The sequence below is a fragment of the Capsicum annuum genome, unplaced genomic scaffold (assembly GCF_002878395.1).
Source record: "Capsicum annuum cultivar UCD-10X-F1 unplaced genomic scaffold, UCD10Xv1.1 ctg998, whole genome shotgun sequence".
Taxonomy (NCBI): domain Eukaryota; kingdom Viridiplantae; phylum Streptophyta; class Magnoliopsida; order Solanales; family Solanaceae; genus Capsicum; species Capsicum annuum.
Genome location: NW_025896076.1, coordinates 3,228,319 through 3,247,749, shown reverse-complemented (window position 1 = coordinate 3,247,749; position 19,431 = coordinate 3,228,319). Strand labels below are relative to the sequence as shown.

Here is a 19,431-nt window from a genome sequence, read left to right as displayed (position 1 = left end):
ACCTTGGGAATAATACATCAAAGTATCTTCCCATACACACCACAATAAAATAGTGTGGTTGAGAGACAACACAGACAGATATTGAATGTCACAAGAGCCATTAGGTTTCAATCACAGGTGCCTATGAAGCTTTAGGGATTAAATGTTAAGGCTATTGTGTATCTTATTAAAAGGTTACCATCCTCAGCTATTGAGGGTGAAAGTCCTTATGAAATATTATTCTGTAAAGACCCATCACTAACACACCTAAGAGTTATTGGATGCAAATGCTATGCTTCAGTACTACCAAAGGGTGATAAGCTCTCTAAAAGAGCTAAAGTTGCAGTATTGAAGGGTTATTCTACCACTCAGAAGGGTTATATATTGTCGGATTGGTGTACTAACAAATTGTTTGTCATAAGACATGCAGTGTTCAAACATGATTCATTCCTTTTTGTAGAGTACCCAAGCTCAGAATCAACTGTTGATTTCCTTAAGCTGAGTTTATCTTATCATACTAATGCAGTAATAGAAGTAGATACTTACACAGATCCTGATAATCAATCATATGATCCACAAGAGAAAAGTACATCACCACATAATCTTAACAGTATCCAAGATGAAGACACTCATAACTTCACCAGCAAAGATGAGCCATCCTTATCACCTGCAGAAGTTGCTCCAAGAAAATCATCTAGAGTCATCAAACAACTTGTTTGGTTGTTGGACTATGCATTACTAGGGAAAAAGAGAAACCAGATATCCTATGGAAAACTATCTATCTTATGCTAATACTAGTTCAAGATACCAAAGTTTTATGTCCAGTCTATCAACAAAAGTAGAACCACAATCTTATAATGAAGCTGGCGGAGATAAGAGGTGGATTAAAGCTATGAAATAGAAGGTTAAAGATCTTGAAGAAAATCATACTTAGGAGGTAGTTGATATTCCTCTGGACAAGAATATAATTGGATCAAAATGGGTCTACAAGATCAAGTACAATGCTAATGGAGAAGTAGAAAGGTTTAAGGAAAGGTTGGTCGCCAAGGGTTACAGCCAACAGGAGGGACTAGATTACCATGACACATTCTCTCCCATAGCAAAAATGGTTATAGTGAGAAATTTTATTACTTTAGCTGTATCAAAAGGGTGGTGTATGTACCAAATGGATGTCTATAATGCTTTTCTACAAGGTGATTTAGATGAGAAAGTGTATATGGAAATGCCAGATGGTTTCTTGGAGGGAAGTAACTCAAAGTTTGAAGATTAATCAAGTCATTGTATGGACTTAACCAAGTATCAAGGCAGTGGAATATAAAGCCTACTGCAGCATTGCTCAATACAGCATTCTCTCTGAGCAGATATGATTATTCACGCTTTACCTTAAAGAAGTCAAAAGGTATGGTGGTGGTTTTAGTTTATGTAGATGATCTTCTAATAATAGGGGATAATACAAACATGATTAATGCAACAAAAGTTACTCTCCATCAGCAATTTATACTTAAGGATCTAGGTGAGCTTAAGGACTTCTTAGGCATTAAAGTGTTGAGGTCTGCAAGTAGAGTAATATTGAACCAAAGAAAATATATATTGGAGCTTACATCTGACATAGGGCTTGTTGGTGCTAAGCCATATCTTACTCCATTAGATATTAATATCAAGCTAACCTTTGTTAAAGTGAATGAAGCAGCAGGTGTTAAAGGAGATATTATTCTAAGGGATATAACATCGTATCAAAGACTTGTTGGAAAATTGTTGTATGCAAGAATAACAAAACTTGATATCAGTTATGAAGTACAAATAGTAAGTCAGTTCATGTAACAACCTAAAAAATAAAATTTGGAGGCAGCAAACAGGGTGATAAGATATCTAAACGAAATTGTAGGACAAGGTATATGGCTCCAGGAACAACCTACTACAGAGTTTGTTTGTTGGTGTGACTCAAATTGCGCTGCATGTCCAAATACTAAGAGGTCTGTTATAGGCTATATGGTGCAGTTTGGTGGTTTATTGATATCCTAGAAGTCCAAAAAATAGAACACTATCTCCAGAAGCTCAGTTTAGGTAGAATATAGGAGCATGGCCTAAGCTTTGGTAGAAGTAACATGGTTGGATGGACTGTTTGTAGAATTAGGGATCCCTATAACTAAAATTATTATCATCTTTACTGATAGCAATTCAGCTATTCAGCTAGCTGCTAGCCCCATATTCCATGAGAGGACCAAACATATTTAGGTGGACTGCCACTTTATTAGAGATAAGATCAAGGAAGGGTTGGTTCAACCCATGTATGTGCAGATAAATCAACAGGTTGCAGATATCCTCACAAAGGGCTTGAGTCATGATCAACACTTACATCTCCTAAGAAAGCTTGGTGTGCTCAACATTTTGCACCCTGTAGCTTGAGGAGGAGTGTCAAAACTTATAGTATCAATATTCAGTATTCATACTTTCTGTTATATTAATTAGTTAACAGTTGATTAACACTGTTAGTTAACTCTATTGCATTGCTTGTTAGTCGAGTCTGTTAGGTGTGTCAAGTTGGTTAGTGAGCTGGCCACTTGATTAAGTTGTTAGGAATTTGTTACGAATCTTCTAGATAATCACATTTTAGTCATGTGAGTCTATAAATAGGTGGCATGAACTCACATTGTACATAACTAACATACAAGTTTCAATCTTAGATCATCCTCTCTCTTCTTTTCCTTCTTCTTATCGAGCTCAGTAACTGCTGGAATGGCAGTTATATGTGTGTGTGAGAGTGCTTGAGAGATATTTTAACAAGTTTAGTTACTTTAATGTGGCAAACAATAGTTGTGACTTTACTACTATCATAAGTAACGTTCAACGACCATATATAAAGAGTTAATGTTTTGGGCACTGGCAATGTAAAGAATTACAAATAGTCCACTCTTGTTGACACTTTTGTGAGGCAAAAGGAAGAGAAGATTCATCCTGAAAGGATAGTGCAACAACAACAAGATACTCTATAATCACACAAGTGGGGTATAGGAAGGATAGAGTGTACACAGACCTCAACTCTATTTCATGGAGGTAGAAAGCTTGTTTGCAAAAGACTCCCAACTCATGTAACACATATATAAGATAGGAAGAGAAAACAAAACTAGAGGAAGAATTATAACGCATTCAAGAAAAAGGATCTGTAACAACAACAAAATAATATGTCAACCAAAGGATAAGAAACAATTTGTCAGTCAAAATTCCATTTTGATCATTCATCAATTTCTATGTAAAAATAAGCATCTGCTAAAAGAAGAATCAGATGGGAAAAACAGTGCTTAATGGGAAATGAACTGAAATATCTTGAAGAAGGCATAAGTGTGTGATGATAGATCCAACACTTGAAGCCCCAACGGGTAGGAAAGAAGTTAATGTAATATACTAATAGAGATTTGCCTGGAGGTATGGACCTAAGATGAATCCATTTCTCCGCAGTGTACCTCAAACTTGTTTGGAGATATAGATCTAAGACCTAAGTATGCTCTAAATTAACAGGCAGTTAATTAAGATGATCATGATGAGTTCCCACTAACATAAAGTCTCTAGCGATTGAAACCGCGACCAGAACTTATTATGCTCTCGCCCACTGAAAGGAAGATTATATAAGTTAAAAGTAATATTAGAATATCATATTTGAAGAGGTAATTTAATGTACGAAACAAGTCAATGAATTTATATACCTGTGTAGTCTACCTCATACTTGTCTTCTCCCATCAATTATGTAACATATTCCTTAATGTTGAGGGCTGACTTTTTAACCTGGGAGCTCTTTTAATACATGCACAATACAATGTAAGTAATTCCTCAAGCTTGGTAAAGGATTCAATTGCAATAAACTACCATGCAGAAAAAGACACACCAATCAAACTTAGAGATTTGATATTCTAGAAGGTGACTTGTTCCATGTTCCATTCTCCCCCTCCTAGATGTCTGCGCTTGATAGTCATAGCCTTTGAAGGCTGGGTGGTGATGTCCCAATTCTTGGTACTGCATCGAATTTCAGATCGAACCCACCCAATTTCAGTTCTTTCAAGCTCAAAGGGAAGTGAAAATCGAACCGATGTGCATGTCTATGCCCAAAGCGGACAAAAATTACGGTAACTTGTTCAAGTTTATTAAGGACATCCAATCTTGGAAAATAATTTGCTGCTCCACTGCTGAATAATCCATGAGGAAATCAAGGGTTCAAAGATTGAAAAACCTTCTGAAAATAATCTATATGTCTACCGAATAGGAAATCTTAAGTAACTTTAATGTTCTCAGATTCTCTAACTTTGTTGGTTTGTCAATATCCAAAAAAAAAAAGACAGTACAATTACCGCTGAACACATTTCGTAGCTTTTCAAGATTTGAGATACTACGTGATAGTACTGAGATTGGTCCCAGGTTATACACCTCGATCTAGATTTTCTAAATTCTAGAGGTTTGAAAGTGAGGGAGGGAGTGCTTCTTCCTCCATCTAAATGATTAAGCACCTCAAATGAACTAGCATGCCTATTTCATTTAGCAAAGAATCCGTCAAATATGCTTTCTTCAGGTCCAACTTTTTATGAAGCCTCAAGTGTCTTAAATGACAATGGTAAGGAAGAGGTTCAAAGAAATGTTCATATTTGTTAAGACTAGTGCCTCAAAAGTAGGATATTAGTCATACTTGTTGTTGTAATTCAAAATAAAACTTCAGAGTTGGATTAAGTTAAGCTAAATAAGGCTGCAATCTTGCAGAATCTGGTTTTATTACAATTGTTGATCTGCTATAATTGTTAGAGATAACAAGCCCATGCATCGCGCGGATACATATCCCAGTTCACCAATAATGTTGTCAACTCATTCAAAAAGTTGATCAACAAAAATGTTCCTATATGTGAGAAAATTTTATGTGTTCTTTAAAGAACTAAAGGTGTGTTTGGTATAGGAATTTCAAAAGCCATGTGTCCTTACTTTTTACTCTTTCATTCCATTTTTTATGTTGTACCATTTTCTTTTTAATCCATCTAAAAAAAATATCATATTATTATATTTAAAATAATTTTATTTTAAAATATCCATTTTATCCCTAATTGAAATGATGAATAACCCAACAAATATCTAAGAATTATTTTAAACCTATCATGTCAAACGATGCCAAATAAAATGAAATAAACAGAGTATGATAATAAAGTGTTGAATTAGATTCTATAGACTTTTACTTATATTCATAATCCATACGACATTTTTAAAAATAAGCCACATTGTCCTAACTTCAATCTGATGTTGCATTAGGATCCCCTCCATGTATGAAGATCCTTTTTGTTTAATCCAGTATAGGCTTAAAATAATAATAGTCAATCAACTTTGAGTTTAAATTACACTTATCAATACTATGGTGTTTACCTTTCGTAGCTTAATTTTAAATATGTTTGTTCTTCTATTTTTTCATGCTTCTCTTTGTTTCTATTTTTTCTTTATTGTTGCTTATATTTGATTTATACATTTGCAACTATTTAGTATTATTTCATTGTGTTGTGACTTAACTCATTCTTTGTTACTTCTATCGTCTATAAAATATATAAAATTAAGATATCATACACATAAGAAAATCAAGTAGATTGAAAAATAAATAAGACGCAACAAATCGTCAAAATATAGTGCTATATTTGTCCTCTTCCCTTTCAAAACCTTCTCTTCATAATTCTTAAAATAATGACTAAAATTTCAAAAACATTATAATCTTTTAATGATATCACCACAAATTCATCCTTTTCCTTTCATATATCACTACTCCATTTTAATTAATTTTACCTGATAAAGCCTATGAATATCATTTATCAAATTAATGCTTACAAAAATGAAACTGAACAAAGACATGTAAATATTGGTTTGAATAATGAAATATTTACATGTAAACTGAGCAAAAACATGTAAACACATGTATGTGTATATTCTAATACGTGTATATTGAGGATTTTCTTCCTTGGTATTGAAATGAAGATACGAGTAAGATTCAAAAATCTATTGCAAAAAAAAATTGTTACCTAGAAGAGGTAAAGCCAGTGAATGAATTGCCGTGTAACTTCATCAGAATCGAATGCAACAATGAGGTCTTATTCAAAGATAATTGATAATCACTTTTGATCAAAATTTAAGAACATATAAATGGTTAGAAGTAATTATATGGTTAATTTTTATAGAAAGGACGATTGGATTAATTCAAAACCAAAAATAGAAGTTAAAATCTATTTTAAATTCAAAAATCTCAACTGGTTAAGATAATGTCAAATCTATAAATATGATTAGGCTTAATTAGTGGAACAGTTTCAATTTCAAAATTCCTATCTTCTTTTGGTCTTTTAATTATTCTGTAAAACTTAACATCAATAAGCAATGAAACTTAACCTAGCCTTTTTCTCTTTCTTTTCTTAGTCAACAGATTTGTATCAAGAGCATTGTCATCTTGAGGGAACTATGAGAAGACAGTGAATCAATATAACTTCTTTCTATATAACCATTCTTTAAAATGTTGTCTTAAATAGTTTATAGGAAATGAATTCTGAAACAAGCTTTGTAACTTCACTTGTCTTCAACGGTAAGAATTATCTTTTAGGTTCGATTAGCAGTTCACACACACTAAATCTATGGAGAGGATGAAGAAAACTAGAGGGAGATTTCTTTAAGAAAGAGAGAGAGAATTAATTTTGTGGTAATACTCGTGGGTAACCTCCCCAGCGGATGGGCTATTGATATTAATGAATTAGAGTATGTTCAATTACATAGAGAAATGAGAATAAAAGGTACAGCCTAAAATTTAGAAAATTAGAATATAATTTCTCAAAGGTTGAACAACATGAACATTAATATATAACATTACGTCATATATTAATCAGGCTCCACAACCTAAAAATTATCCCACTTGGGAAATTAGAATGACGGTTCACCTTGAAGCACTAGACCTCTGGGAAGTAGTAGAAGAGTACTAGGAAGTAACTCCTCTTGGATATAATCCAACAATGAATCAGATAAAACATCACAAGGAGAGAAAGACAAGGAAAGTCAAAGACAAAGCATGTTTTTTCTCCGTAGTATCTCCTTCAACTCTTACTAGAATTATGCAAATGAAATCTGCTATAGAAATTTGAGAGTATCACGAAGAGGAATACCAAAGAAGTGAAAGAGTGCAAAATATGCAAGTGATGAATCTGATTTTAAAATATGCAAGTGATAAATCTGATTCGGGAACTTGAAATAAAGAGAATGAAAGAATCAGAAACTATAAAAGATTATGCAGATCAACTACTCAACTTAGCCAATAAGGTGAGATTGTTTAGTAAGGATTTTACTGATGAACAAATTTTTCAAAACATTCTTATCACACTTTCTGAGAAATATGAAGCCAGAATCTCTTCTTTAGAGAATTCTAACGATTTATCAAGCATTACCTTTGCAGAACTTATTAAAGCTTTGCAGGCATTGGAGCAAAAGAGAATGATGAGGAAAAAAGGTTTTATTGAAGGTGATTTTCAATCTAAATCATAGAACGAGTTAGAAAATGGAACAAAAAAGAACCACAAGCAAAGGCAAGGCAATAATAATAACAATCGGGGAGTAATTAATTCACCCTGCTCTCATTGCAAAAAGAAAAATCACTCTCAACAAAAATATTTGTGGAGGCCAAATGTCCAGTGCAAAAAATGTGGTCAACTAGGCTATGTGGAGAGGGTATGCAAGTCAAAAATGCAACAAGAAAACGCCAAAGCTTCTATAAATCAATATCAAGAAGAGCAATTATTTGTTGCAACTTGTTTTGCTAACAAAAGCACTTCTGAAAATTGATTGATTGATAGCGAATGTACATATCATATAACCATTGATCAAGAGCTCTTTAAAGAGCTAGATTGATCTGTTATCTCTGAAGTCAAAATTGGAAACGAAGAATATTTTGATGGAAAAGGCAAAGGAACAGTTGCAATTCAAAGCCCTACAGGTTTGAAACTTATAACTGATGTTTTCTTTGTTTCTGATCTTGAACAAATACTCTTAAGGGTTGGCAAGCTACTTGAAAATGGTTTTAAAGTGTTGCTTAAAGAAAAAGCAAATGTCATCAAGGATTCTGATGATAAGGAGATGTTCAAGGTCAAGATGAGAGGAAGGAGTTTTTCCTTGAATCTATTGGACGAGGAGCACGCAACCGTTGTCTGATTGGAAAATGATTCATAGTTATGGCACAAAAGACTCAAACATCATCCTCATGATTCAATACTCTTCGTGAAAGAAAATCAACTTGCAAAAGGTCTCCCGAGCTTTGAGAAAAATCTTTCTGGTTGTGAAGCTTTTCAGGAAGAAAACAAGGCTTCCTTTTCAGAATTCATCATGGAGGGCAAACAATAAAATGCAACTTATTCACTCGAATTTAGGTGGACCTTAGAAAACACCATCTTTAAAGGATAGTAAGTACTATATTGCCTTTATAGATGATTATTCCAGATATTGTTGGATTTATATTTTGATTTTTAAATCTGAGGTCGCTGATGTATTCTTGAAAACTAAAGCTTTTGTGGAAAATCAGAGTGACTGCAAAATTCAGGTGATAAGAATAGATAATGGAATCGAGTATCTTTAGAAAATTTCAACAAATTTTGGAATGAAGAAAGAATCGAGCATCAACTAACAGCACGTTATACTTCCCAACAAAATAGAGTAGTGGAAAGGAAAAATAGGATACTAATAGAGATGACAAGGTGTTTGCTCCATGAGAAAGGGATGCCAGAGAAATTTTGGGCTGAAGTTGCCCACACCGCAGTATTTATGCTAAACAGATTGCCAATCTAGGCTTTACAAAAGAAGACACCATTTAAGGCTTGGCTTAGTTACAAAACCTTAATAAAAAATCTGAAAAATATTTATTTATGTTTGTTTTTCTTATGTACCTCAGATGGAAAGAGATAAACTGGATAAAAAAGCTGAACCCAGAATCTTTGTAGGATATAGTAGTCTATCAAAAGCTTACAGCATCTATCGGCCTTAAAATGTCAAACTGATTGTTAAAAAGGATGTCAGATTTGTGGAGAATAACACCTGGAGCTGGCAAGATAATGAAAAGACAAAGAATGTAGAATTTCTAAATGATGATGCTGATGATATATACATCCTTATTAGTTTTATAACATCCTTATTGTCTCTTTCTTTCAAATCAATAACTTCAATGAAAATTTTCTGCAATAAGTTTTCCCCATTAAGTTCCTGATCGACTGAGCACTGTGCACGAATGTCAAAATGACAAACAACAGACTTATCTTTATAAACTTTGTAAAACAAAGTAGTTTTTCCAAGACCTAGCATGCCGACTATGGAAATTACATCTATCTCAGCTGGCCCACTATTGAGCTTCCTAATTATCCACTTTTTCTCCTCCACAAAACCAGTAATTGTTTTACCAACTATTGAGGACTTGATTTCAATTGGCTTGTTGTGAGTGTTTGTAGAAATGATACTTGTATTCTTGGAGATCTGCTTTTGTACCTCTTTTTGATAATCTTGATTTTTTCCACAATATCAGGAAGTAAGAAGATAAGTTGTAATAGAGAAGGATCTCTGGCAAGAATTGAGTTAATCCGAGTTTTCGACTCATATGCCACATCGAGAATATGAGTCCAAAGATCTCTATACAATTCTTGCTTAACTTTACCAAAGAACAATTTAATGATTTCCATGTCTTCTTTCACCTACCTAATTCGTTATTTTATTAGAGCAACTAAATAAGCATTGGAATTGAGCAAGTTAGTTAAGTTTCTGAGAAGAAGAGTCATGAAGAGTGGTCCATCACTCAGCGGGAGGCTGAGCTGGTATGAGTCTGTGCGGGCTTTCATGAAAACATTCTTGAGATCTTCCTTCAGGAGTTCAATTTTTTCTGGTAAGTTTAAACTTGCACCACCTATTTCATTCATATTCTCTTCATTTCTTGAGTTCACTCCTAAGTTGCGAACAAGAACAAATACCTCCTTGGTAAGTGCTTCAACACATGCCAAGAAAAAAAACTACTTGTAATGATGAATGATGTCCTCGGGCACATCTGAAAGAATAATCGAAAGTAACTCTATCATGATATGAATGTTTCCCACTGAGGTACTAGGAGTAATATCATTAACCATATGTTTGTACAGATAAATTAGAGAGTCTCTAACAATTTCCAGAGAGGCTTCTCGAGTGTTCCTAATGAAGCAACCAACTTCTGCCGATTTTGAAGCTTTCAAATTTGTTTAATAGATGTGCATAACCTCTAGTTCAATGGGTATAATATCCACAAGCAGATTGGCCAGCTTGAAATTAAATTGGGATACATATGATTCATCTGTTTCCTCTGATCCATTGAATTCATCAAGATGATAATCCAAAAGAGTAAAGCAGAAGCTTACTACTCTCTGAGCCATAAATTGAAGATGAGGTAACACATATTCAATTGTCTCATACTAATACGACCTTTTACTTTCAACCGATGAAATCTCTTAAAATGTTAAATAATTTTTGAAAAACTAATATTGAATCAACTCAGACTAACACTTGAGTAGATATTGCAGATACATGAGGATAGCATCAAAAAGCTCAACCAAATGATCCTCGATCATGGGCACATGACATGATTCAACATAGTTATGTGAGCTAACATAATTTTTGATATTTTCCTGGAGGTAAGGAACATCATGATCCATAAATTTAACCAGCACGCCTTCTCCACACTAATGAAAAAGTGACTGAACCAGATCATGAATCTCATTTGATATGCAAGACAAGATTTTGTCAATACAACCTTCTGAAAGGAAATAGCAATATTGATGAAAATGCGGAAACAAATGTCATCTCTTCAATTCAATCCATTTTAAGAATTGAAATTTTCATACGATCGTTATTTAATTTTTCTATGAAATCAAGAATATTGATAATGCCCTCACGAAATACAATGGATGACACCTACTAAAGAGACCAAATATTGTCTCAAATTGTCCATGAACTGAATTACAACATGTAGCTAATAGAAATGCAGAAGATGTTATGATTGAAAAGCATATACCCCAAAAAAAAAAAAAAAAACAAGATGAACACACAGATTTACGTGAAAGTCCTTGACAGGAAAAGCCACAGGTAGAGGCAGAGGAATTTCACTATAACGGATGGAGAATACAATGAGGAGAATGACGTATTTTCTAAACTTCCAAAACTGTCCCACTAATTGCACTTATATAATGTGTGTGTACAAATAAATCCTAAGCCCAAAAACAAACTGGTCCATATCGACCCGATCCCTATGCTACCACAACTGACATCACAAAAAATCACAAAGATGGGTTGCACTGCAAAATATTTAGGGCCGGATCAACAGAATTCAGGTCACAAACTCTAATAATATCCACCTTGACACAAATTCAAATTCAGAACTCAAATCCATCTCAAGAAAACTCTCCACGTTTTCTACAAAAGCCCCTAAGGGCGCATCTTAACTGTTGACACCAATCAAGTCCAAGCAATGCACAAACTTGGCACTTGGTAGTGTCTTGGTCATCATATCAATAGGTTTATCATGGTTACTAATCTTGCATACCATAATATCACCAGGAGCAATAATTTCACGCATAAAATGATACCAAACATCGATGTGCTTTATCCTTTCGCGAAACATATGATCTTTTGTAAGGAAGATAGCACTCTGACTATCTCAAAATATTGTCGTAATCTACATGTCTTTGCTAAGTTCACCAAACAAACCCTTCATCCAAATAGCTTCCTTGCAAGCCTCTATAATAGCCATGTACTCTGCCTCAGTAGTTGACAAAACAACTGCAGTCTGTAAAATAGTTTTCCAACTGATAGCACAACTACTAATGGTTAAAACATAGTCCTCTTTTTATCAAGGTCTCCTACAAAACCAGAATCAACATAACCGATCACTCTATTTCTATTTTTCTCAAACTACAAACAAACATCAACAGATCCATGCAAGTATCTGAAAATCCACTAAACTGCTTACCAATGTTATTTACTAGGATTTGTCATGTATCTGCTAACTGCACTGACTGCATATGATAAATCTGGTTGGGAACACACCATCGCATACATAAGAGACCCAACAACACTAGAGTATGGAACTCGAGACATATCATCACGATCATCATCTGCATTTGGAGATAACATGGCTAAGAGTTTAAAATGAGCTGCCAATGGAGTACTAAAATTTTTGGTGTTTTTCATATCGAACCTATGAAGCACTTTCTCAATATACCTTTTCGGACTCAAGTATAACTTACACTTCTCTTTATGCCTCAGAATTTCCATGCCAAGGATCTTCTTTGCTACCCCTAAATCCTTTATCTTAAAATCCTCACTCAGCTGGGATTTTACTCTTCCTATCTCTCTTATATACTTTACTGCAATCAATATGTCATTAATATACAAGGGAAGATACACGAACGAACCATCACTTACCTTCTTGAAATAGACGCAACTATCATAACAACTCCTTTTAAACTTATGAGAAGTCACAAAGGAGTCAAACCTCTTATACCACTATCTGGGCAACTGTTTTAAGCCGTAAAGGGACTTTTTCAGTAAGCATACATAGTCCTCCTTTCCTGAGACTACAAAAGCCTTTGGTTGTTGTATATAGATGTCCTACTCAAGTTCTCCATATAAGAATGCAGTCTTGACATCTAACTTCTCAAGTTTAAGATCATTCATGGCCACAATAATAAGTAAGGATCGAATCAAACTATGCTTTACAACTGGAGAAAACGCATCTGTGAAGTTAACACCTAGAACCTGACTATAACCTTTAGCAACTAGTCTTGCTTTGTACCTAGCATCTTCAACTCCTGATGTTCCTTTTTTCTTTTTAAATACCTACTTGCAACGGTCATCTTTCTTATCTTTAGGCAATCTCACCAAATCTCATGTTCTATTCTTATGAAGTGATTCTATCTCCTCCTGCATAGTAATCATCCATCATCAAGAATTATCACAACTAACTATCTCTGAGTAAAAAGAAGGTTCTTCACCGAAATTAATACCTTTTGCTAAATTTAATGCATAAGCAACCAAATTAGCTTCAACATACTTTTGAGGAGGTCTAATATCTCTGTTAGTCCTGTCTTTAGCAATAGAATATTATGGCATCACTGGTAGTGTAGAAGAAATAGTATCACTCTATATCTCCAGGGTAAACTGAGAAGTAGACACTGGTGTGGACTCTTCTCTAATCTACAATTCAACGTGGGTGCTTGAATTTTTTTGATTCATGACACTAAACTCATTTGGGGGCGAAGCACTAGATTTGGAGGAAGCACGAAACATGGAAGTTTCATCAAACACAACATCCCTGCTAATTATAACCTTTTTGCTTTTTGGACACCAAAACTTATATCCTTTAACAACAGACTTATAAGCCATAAATAAACATTTGACAGATCTAGGTTCCAACTTTCCATTATCAACATGAACATAAGCAACACATCCAAATATCCTCATAACAGAGTAACTGGGAGGAGTACCGGACTATACCTCTTATGGGGTCTTTTTGTCAATCGCAATTAAAAGAGGGTAGTTAATAAGAAAACAAATTGTGAAAGCAGCTTCGGCCCAAAAAAAATTGGGTAAACCAATATTAGAGAGCATAAAATGCACCTTCTCCATTATAGTCCTATTCATTTGTTCAGCCATACCATTCTGTTGCCGAGTACGACGAACTATTAAGTGCCTTACATATAGCACCCCGTAGCCTTCTCAACTTGATACCACCCCTAGTGCTAACTTAAGACACTTAGAACCTTAAAAATAAAACTAAGTGTTGGATAATTAGCCTCATTTTGACCTCTCAAACTTTGATGATTTTATTTTCAACTTTTTCAAAAGTGTATTGTTGATTTTAACGTTGAATCATGATTGGAGTGGTAAGAAGTATATCTCGGGTGAGTTTCAAAATTTTTTGATAAGCGTAAGGGGAAGTTTGGATAACCAAAATAGTAGCATCCCTCAATATGCCCACATCGTGCACTCCAAAATAGTGCTATAGATCCCACATCGTGCACTCATTCCTGTGCTATGAAGCCCATTCCAAGCCCTCCATCGTGCACTCTAAAAATTTCTAGCTTATAATTATGCATAATTAAGCGCAATAAGGTCATTTACCTCACTCAAAACCGTCCAAAACATATGATTTGAATCCCTAAAGATCATTGTACATCTTTATTCTCTTTTATTAATTTCAAGAAAACCCTAGAGACCCAAAGATTAAGAATCAAGCTCTTAGGTCAAGATTTCCAAGAAACAAATTAAGAATTTAGTTCTATCCTTTGAATTAGGTCATCTAAGGCACATGGAGTTTTCCTAAACTACATGGGAATGGTGAAATCATTTTAATAATGTTTGAATGTTAAGAAATTTTGTATTTACAAAGGTTCTTGAATTTGCATTGACAATGACGTATTGTGAATCCTTCGATGATAATGTTTTGGTCTTAAGGCCTTCCCTTAAATCTTAATTTTTCTTGTGTATATGTATATATGTAATTTTTAGTTTTGAAATATGAGTTGAGAGCAAGAATAATGAATTTTTCCTCTCTTATTGATTTACTCCTTGAATTACAAATTATGGGTTACTAAAAGTGCCTGTTTAAGTATAAGTCAAGAGCTTTACTATCTTATTTGAACTTTGTATTGATTGAGAATTGAAGAGAGGGATAACTTCTTATTTTTAAATGTTAAATGTGAAAATCAAGGAATTGCATGGTTGTTTTGAGAAATTGACCACCTCTTGCCGAAATATTGAAAAGAGAGAATCTTTGCATGGTTTGACACATGTTTTGAAATATGAATCCTCTTTTATCATTTGAATTGGTGGTCTGAGCATTGTTTTGAATAAAAGAGATGTACATGATATTTTATGGCTTAGAAGATATGAATTGCAAGTCTTGGTATGACGATATCAAAGCAGATGAATGTCATAACAAAGTAAGATTTTTAGATTTTTGATTTCAAAGAATGTATGCCTTAAAAGTTAAAACGGGCTTAAAGAGAGTTAGGTGGTTACTCGAAGAAGACTTGAATTTAGATAACTCGTAGCCCAAAATCGTGTTTTAACGATACGGGTTTATTATGTCCCCAAGAGGGACCATACACTGGCCTAGTTCCCTTTGGTGTATTGAAGATAAAGATTCTAGCCCTTGTGGCAAACATGGGTTGGGGGCTTGGCCGCTGAGTTAAGGGCGGATTCCATATAGCCCATGGGATTATAGAGTTGTAGGGTTTACCACCTAGCTCAGAAGTAAAATAAAATAATGAGTCGTGGATTTCAAATAAATGTTCTAAGTCTTGTAAATATGCCCATGTGTTTTCCACATAACTTATGTAAAGAGTTTATAAAATGCTCTTGCTTATGTTGTATAATAGTCATTATTTTGGATTGCTCTGTCTACCAGTACAAATGTATTGACCCCTTATATTTCAAGATATGAGGCACAGTCCTAGGTCCCATTTAGCAGTAGACTTATGTGTCAGAACTTTCAGTTGGTGAGCCTTCTCTATTTCGGAAGGCCTAGTTATTAGATTTCATTATCTCTTTATGTTTTATGATCTAACTGGGGGCCTTATCCCAGTTCTAGATAAGATGTTGGCTTTGTTGTATTAGAGATTTTGTAGACTGAGGTTAATTCTATTAGAGATGTATGGATTTTATTCCAAATTTGTTCAACTGAATTATAATATTGACCATGATTTTGTGTTGTTGTGTACTTCCATATTTTTTTTGTTTTGTATATGAATGTGTGCATATTTCCAAATAGTGAAGGGCACTCGAGCCTTCATGGTTTGGGATACTCGTCGCAGCCAAGGCCTCGGCTCGGGTCATGACATCATAATTCCTTCTGACATGCATGGAACATTAAATTTATTAGAATATGACTCTAAACCATTATCAGTCTATAGGCAATTTACCTGCTTTCCTATTTACTTTTCAATCATAGTCTTCCACTCCTTGAAAGTAGGCAACATATAATTCTCTTGCTTTAGGAAGAACACCCAAACTTTTCTGGAATAGTCAACATGTAATTCGCACCTCCTATGGAAGGTACTCTAGAAGGACCCCAGAGATCATAATGAATATAATCAAGTGTGCCTTTAGTTGAGTGGATGCCTTAAGTGAATTTGACTCTCTTCTGCTTCCCAAAAACACAGTGCTCAAAGAACTCCAATTTTGTAATACTCTGGCCATCAAGAAGTCCTCCCCTACTTAGTTCAGTCATCCCGTATTCACTTATATGTCCCAAGCGTATATGTCAAAGTTTAGCAACATCACTATATGTTAGAGAGGAGGTAGAAAAAGTTGCATCACCTGCAACCGTAGAGCCTTGCAAGACATACAAATTTGCAGTCTTTCTCTATCCCTCCATCATAATAAGGGCACCTTTACTAACCTTCTAGTGTACTTATATCTGTTTGAATCGAGGGTACTCAAGGAAATAAGACTTCTCTTCAAGTCAGGGATATATCGTACATCACCAAGTGTCCTCACAACCCCATCAAATATCTTAATCCAGATTGTTCCAATACCAGCTATCTTGAAGGGTGTGTTATTTCCCATCAACACAACACCTTTAGAGACCATTTCATATGTTGTAAACCAATCCTTATTGCGACACATATTAAATGTGCAAGCTGAATCAAAAATCCAATCCTCACAGGGCTTGGAGTTACTATCAGAAACTACCAAGAGTTCTCCATCACTACCGCCATCTTTAACAAAATTGGCTTCACCGGACTTCTCTAGTTGTCTTACTTTCTGGTTTTCAACTTCCTGTTTATTTCTATTCTGTAACTTATAACACTCAGATTTGATATGGCCTTTCTTCTAAACGTAATTATAGTTTTTTTTGTTTTTGGATTTTGACCTATTTCTATCATCACCTCTGGAGCTCCTCTCATGAGTCCTTCCTCGAACAATAAGACCATCTCGTTGAGTCACTGACCAATTCACAAGATGTTTCATCTTCTCCTTAGAAAAAAATGCATCATAGACTTCATCTAGGTTCAGGGTATTACGACTTTATAAAATCGTATCCCTAAAGTTTGAGTATGATGTAGGCAGAGAACACAACAAAATCAACCCTAGATCTTCCTTATTGTACTTAACCTCCAGAAATGATTTCCTTAAATACAGATAGGTGATCCTCTAAAGACATACCCTCAGATAGAAAATGGGAATAAAGTCATTATTTGAGATGCAACTTACTAGTTTGGCTCTTTGTTATACATAACGATTCTAGTTTCAACCACAACATAGTGGTTGTGGTCTCCTTCAAAACATCCTGTAGAATTTGATTGGATAAATGAAGATAGGTCTGAGATAAAGCGTTTCGATGCTTGTGCCATTTATCCTCCTATGTGCATGATGAGGGCATCTTATCAAACCCTATTAGAGCATCATCCAAATACCTCTGCATGAGCACAGTACGCATCTTAACTTGCCATAACAAAAATTTGGTATTGCGGTCCAACAACGGAATATCATACTTCATGGTTTCCATCCCAAAGAAAATAATTGATTACTCTAATACCAGTTTGATATGATCAAATAAAATAAGCAATACCACAAGAAAAAGAAAAAAAAAGAGGAACACACAGATTTACGTGAAAATTCTTGACGGAAAAAACCACGGGCAGAGGCAGAGGAATTTCACTATAATGGATGGAGAATACAATGAGAAGAAGTATATTAATTAGAACAGATGCCTTTGTACAAAATCAAAGAAAGATGAATATATACTGGAGATAGTCATTTGATTTTCAACACTGTTTTGAGTCCCTTACTGTCTACAGAATGGTCTGGTGGTTTTCTTGAGCACTATTTTGGGTTTGAATTATAGGCCCAAGCTCCAAATCGTTATAAGCACTATTTTGCACATTAAATCCAACCATAAAATGACACGTTACCCAATCTGAATCAATGCCCTTAAACCAACTTAGCCCGGTGTAAAATTCAGCTTCTTATATAGAAACTACATAAAAATGAACATACTTACAAGACTAACTTAATTATGTGAAATGAAAAAAAAAAAAAAAAAGAAGTATAAACAAATGTTGCATAACATACCGATGATATGTTTGCTTCCACTTCCCCTTTTTCTCCTCCATTTCCTCTTTCCATGTCTGTAGCTTTTACTAGTCAAGCCGGACTAGTTCTTAAGATCTGATAATGTATTGAAAGTAAAATAAAGAACACAAAAACTTAATAAATCATAGAAGGAAACAATTTACTGCAGATATGGTCAGACATCTACGACAACAACATACCTAGTGTAATCCAATAGGTGGGGTCTGAAGAAGGTAGAACGTACACGAACCTTATCCCTATGTGTGGTATTCGACAGACTATTTACGAAAGTAGTTCAGACCAGATTTAAAAGGACAAAACAAAAGAAATGAAGACACCGCAAAAGATAGGGGAAGCATTCTGAAGCATACAAAGAAAAGGAACGTATCCAGACGACTCATAATAAATAAATAACAAAAGTATTGTTTTTCGTGTTGGAATCAATTTTTTGCATGTTCTCTATAACACAATTTTTCTATAGCAGCAAAAATATTCAGACAAATAATGTCGTTATAAACAGATTTGATGGTACTATTTTATTTAGGGATCTATTTAGAGACTAATAATTAAAATTTAAGAGAGAAAAATTGAATCATATGTTCAACATCGTGCAAGAGTTAATTTTAAAATAAGAGTGGTTCAAGAATATATAATCATACCTTTAAATTTCAACAAACCTGCCAAGACGAAGCTGTGTGAAATAGTACACGAGGTGATTCAGAGAGAAGCTAAAGTAAATGGCTAAACAGGAATTTCAACAGTAAAAAAAAAATCAAACACTCCATCATAATAAAGTTGTTGAGATTATTCCACTAAGGGATTTATTACTTTAGGTTTCTTTTTGATTATTAAACTAACTCAAGCGTACCGACCTGTTTTGTTTCCTTTTTTTTCCGCTGGGTTTCAGGCTCGACTAATTCAGACTTGTTCATGCACAATAAACCGGAAGCATCTTATTTTCCATTTTCAAGACTAAAACCTTATATCTATGGTTAAAGGTGAAGGCATCATATCTATCTTACCGTAACTCGAATGATACCTCTTGATTTCTTTCTTTTTTTGGGATATTTGTCCGGTGTTTAGTTCCGCTTTCGAGTTTCATTAATCTGGACTTCCTCTGCCATAAAGCCATTAAAAAGGTGAAGGATGAAATTATTTTTCTTACTCAAAAAGGTTATGAAAAAAAAATTGACTCAGACACCAACTTTTATAATACATAGTTGGATTAAAGAGAATGTAATGTCCCACATAGTGCAGGACTGGGGACTACTTTAATCTCCATACGATTTGATGTTTAAAATGATAAATCACATTAGAAAAAGTAGTGTG

General features: G+C 34.4%; 1 long non-coding RNA gene across 1 annotated transcript; it reads right to left on the bottom strand.

Moving 5' to 3' along the window:
- Positions 1 to 433: 433 nt before the first annotated feature.
- Positions 434 to 19,111, bottom strand: LOC107872607. Its single transcript, XR_001674932.2, has 4 exons — positions 18,762 to 19,111; positions 18,103 to 18,198; positions 3,681 to 3,768; positions 434 to 3,586 (listed from the first exon to the last, which is right to left on the bottom strand). It is a non-coding gene; the product is annotated as an uncharacterized LOC107872607 (long non-coding RNA).
- Between the last annotated feature and the right edge of the window lie 320 nt (positions 19,112 to 19,431).